Here is a 4,699-nt window from a genome sequence, read left to right as displayed (position 1 = left end):
CACAGATCTGTGTACTGAGGCTTTAGGAGACTATCTAGAGTTTGTTGAGGGATCTCTGAATGTGAGGAGATCACTTCACTGGTCTCTAGGATCTACACTTGGTTCTTACGGTGCGTTGACTGCCTTGTATCTCCTTGATACATAGGGATTCTTTGACAGATCAGTTCAAACGGAACACAAGTTACCTGAATTCTGGATAGTAATGAACAAAAGCAGAGAGCTGGCAAAAGGCTGCACCAGGGCCAAGCAAGGATCACTAACAGGGATTTTTACTCTGCAAATCAGAATGGTGTAGGACCATCAGAGCGGAAACAGTGACAGGAAACTCCAACAACAAATCACCGTACAATGCCAAGACTTGCAAAGCTGGCAGACATATCTCGTGTCAGAGAAGCCTGAAGTTGCCTCACTGGCCACTGAGGAAAACAGCTCCATCAGCTCTTCAGGTGAAAGGGCACTGCACAGCAGGGCTGTGATGAATCTGTCCTAAGCTCCTCCTCTACTTGCTGCTATGGCTAGGTTTAAGAAGCAGTGTTGTCATTCTGAATGGCTGATGGCAGGAAGAGCTTAATTTCAAACACAGCAAAGGCTTTTATTCAAAACAAGGGCTGAGTCCATCACCATCTTTCAGGTACAACAGAAGGAGCAACCAAACCTTGGTTAGGCAGTAAATGACAAGAAGCAGGAAGCACACTGCCCTGGTCTCTTCTCCCACTTGTGCAGAGGGATAGAAGTGTGTTATTCTAACTTGGCTGTTTCTTAGGTCAAAATGCAGAGGCAAAGAGTGCTCCAAAAAGTGACAATTTAGTCCACAAAACCAGCAGAAAAGGAACTTATGGGTTAAAAAAAAAAAAAAAAAAGTGGGTTTTGGTTTTTTGTTTGTTTTTGTTGCTATTATAATAAGCTGATGTGAATCAGCCAAGAAACCACGAAGTGCAAGAGCAGGCAGAGGTCTGCATCTGGGAACGGAGACAGGGAGGAAGGAGAAGGGGAAGAAGCAGGGATGGAGCATATTAATTTCCTCCTTTTGTCTGCAATAAGACATTATGGACTTGACTGCTTGTGAAACAGAAGGCTTGGGGTGAAGTTATACACACATTTAAAGCTGACAGAATTGTTCACTGCTGCCATGAAAAGGAAGTCCTCCCAGATCCAAGGCTCTGCCAGCTTTGCAGGATCCCGTCACACAGTTGCTTGTAATCCATCTCTCCACTTCTCCTTTCTTGCAGGTTTTCTTGAGGAAGAGTCAATTTAGAAATCAGATCAGAATTGACTTCGTAATGGACATGTTCAGAAAAGTGTTTTTGTGGAGGGGGTAACCTTGTGCACCCAGGGTTTGCTTTGCAAGGAACAGACGCACTGGCAGAAGATGACCAGTACGGGAATGTGTAGGGGAGTCAGAAGAAAACAGGAAGCTATCACTGATAAAAGCAGAAGACGGTTTTTGTAATTCAAATAAGGCAGAGACCTCCACAATGATGATACAAGGTTGAAATAATACAAACATCATCAAGCTCCTTAGGACATCTTTTTTCTTGTCTTTAAATCTGCATCTTGTTTTTGCAATTTGGGTATCTGTCTGCACTTCACTGCTTTGCTAAAGTCTTTGTGGTGCAGGTCTGAAAGGTGAAGAAGCATTAGTAACATGTGTCCTGCTCCTGTAAGATGCAGTCCATGGCTGTGCGCTTGTCCCTGGTCCTGGGCCAGACTCCCTGATGCCACCAAGTTCCCAGGGCAGTCAGGGAGCTGGTTACAGTTTCCTGGTTATCTGAGTCAGCTGCCGCAATGTATATATACCAGATGACAATCATCCCACAAGGGACTTTTCCCCTAGCTAAGAATAGCTGGGGCAGTAAAAAGAGAGGACTATAAGGGAAGAAAGCTGTCCCAGGGTCTGTGCTGAATGGACCAGGTTGCAGCTTGTACTGCTTTATCGTAATTAATAACAGAAGTGATAGGGCCGACAGGCTTGTAATCTTGGCAGCCCTTCAGCATCTGATCAGCCTCATTCTGTATCTTTAAGTAACTCAGATCTAAAGCACTAGAGCAATCAGGCTCCTGTCAGAGGTGAAAGAGGGTGTTTCTGAGTCTGATCAGAATAAAAAGTTTGTCTCTTTGGAATAACATCAAGCAAACCCACCAATGTCCGAGTGCAAAGAGCCCCACACACCCTCAGGGATGAGCTCAAAATAAAGGCTTGCACTGTATCGCTGAAACTCTCAAAAAATTACTGCCTTCCCAAGACACAGGGGACACAGCTTAGGGACTTCTGCATACACAGGAGCTATCCTGCTCACAACTCTCACCAGCACTGGCAATACCCCCTCCTTTGCCAGCTGAGTGGCACAGTGCTAAGCCAGCACAGGCTACCCCATGGCACTGGGAGATCACTACTCCTCCTGCCACCACATCTGCTTCTTTTGTTTTTTTCTGTTTCAGTGTCAGGAACAGCTGTTAAAAGGCTTTAGCTCTGTTTCATTTAAATACCTGAAACAAACACACATTTACATACAAGAAACTTTTTGATAAGAATCTCCTCCTTCTTACTGATCTCTTTTCCCATGCAGTTTAGCTCTGTAGAACAATATGCACCATATTCAACTCTTTGGGTCACACAAGTAAATACTTTCATGCCTGATATAGAGAGTATAAATGGTAACAGTCTCCAGTGATAATTGTCATTTGTGTATCTGGGCAAAACAGAGCAACCAAAATGTCAAAAGGCTGCTAACTAAGAATGGCAAACTTGCACCTTCTGATTTTGCATTCACTAAAACAGGTTTTCCTGGTGAAAGTCTACTTTGAGCCCTAGTTTCATTATATAATTGTTGTGTGACATGTAAAGCTCACTTTCTTCTTTACCATTCCCAAGTTATCAGATGATGTACCAATACTTAACAGGAGTATGGCAAGGTCATCTCTGCCGCTCTTCTTTCCCAGCTAACAAAGCCATTGACTTTCATTCTGAGACTCAGCTGAAGTACAACTATTGCAGGCTTTCTAATCCGCAGTCAACCTTGAATTTATTGTGTTACACAAGTAGCATTAGGTATAGACTAATTTTTTTGTATGGCTAGGTATATTCTAAATTGTCTAAACTTACAATGCCTATTCTGAAGAAATTTATGCCTTTTTACAGTGTATTCTTACAGAATTACTTCTGAAAGACGCAGTGTGGCTCTTTAATACTTGGGGAACAAAATAAGCATTTCAAAACACACACTCTCACTGCAGAGGAGCAGTTCTCCACAAAAGGCACAAGAAAGAAGTCTGAAAAGACTGGTGAATGAGAAAACCAGGTAAAATCTCCTTTGGAGGATGAAAATCATTAGCTCTGAGTCTAGATTCAGGCCTGTAGCCATTTGTAAGCCATTAGAGGTTTGAGGTAGGAGTTATGGCCTGGGTTATGAAGCGAGTCATCCCAGAAACCTGAACTGGCCTTCTGGCATAAAAGTCTGAAAATGAAAGTCAAAATAGATCCTTGTATATGCGTTTGAAGTTGGAAATCTGTTTTTATCCACATGTCCTGAAATGACTCATTTCTATCCAAAAGTAGCAGTAACAAATAATCCAGGCTTCAGTTTTATGGCAGCATTATGACTCACATCTTTGTAAATTTATGCTATATGTGTATTATATTAAATATTTTCAGTAATTTACGCATGAAACAATATACTTTCTGTTCCTTTGAAATAGCAGTGATTCTGCGTATTTTTCAATCCTGTTCTGATTTGAAGGCAAAAAGGTCTTGTTTTTCTCTTGTTAGCAATCAGCCAGACTTCAATTTGTATCCACTTGCCAAAGTTAATATTTGTGCTTAACATAATCATTGGACTATTGTATAAATAGACCATCACAGCCATTCCCCAGGAAAGCGCGAAGGCTATGGGGAGCATCTGCCAACTTAACTGCTCCTTCTGAAAGTGGAATTGTTGATTAGTCACAGAATCACAGAATCACAGAATCCCAAGGGTTGGAAGGGACCTCAAAAGATCATCTGGTCCAACCCCCCCGCAAGAGCAGGGTAACCTACAGTACATCACACAGGAACTTGTCCAGGCGGGCCTTGAATATCTCCAGTGTAGGAGACTCCACAACCCCCCTGGGCAACCTGTTCCAGTGCTCTGTCACTCTTACAGTAAAGAAGTTCTTCCTGATGTTAACGTGGAACTTCCTATGCTCCAGTTTACACCCATTGCCCCTTGTCCTATCACTGGATATCACTGAAAAAAGCCTAGCTCCATCATCCTGACACCTACCCTTTACATATTTGTAAACATTGATGAGGTCACCCCTCAGTCTCCTCTTCTCCAAGCTAAAGAGACCCAGCTCCCTCAGCCTCTCCTCATAAGGGAGATGTTCCACTCCCTTAATCATCTTTGTGGCTCTGCGCTGGACTCCTTCAAGCAATTCCCTGTCCTTCTTGAATTGAGGGGCCCAGAACTGGACACAATATTCCAGATGCGGCCTCACCAAGGCTGAGTAGAGGGGGAGGAGAACCTCTCTTGACCTACTAACCACTCCCTTTCTAATGCACCCTAAGATGCCATTTGCCTTCTTGGCCACAAGAGCACATTGCTGGCTCATGGTCATCCTCCTATCCACCAGGACCCCCAGGTCCCTTTCCCGTTATACATAGGAACTAAAAGCCCTGGCATGTGTGTTTAAGATCATTTTACTTGACTACAGTCCTAGCTCA

Source organism: Lathamus discolor, chromosome 2 (assembly GCF_037157495.1).
Source record: "Lathamus discolor isolate bLatDis1 chromosome 2, bLatDis1.hap1, whole genome shotgun sequence".
Taxonomy (NCBI): Eukaryota; Metazoa; Chordata; class Aves; order Psittaciformes; family Psittacidae; genus Lathamus; species Lathamus discolor.
This window is presented reverse-complemented; position numbering follows the sequence as displayed.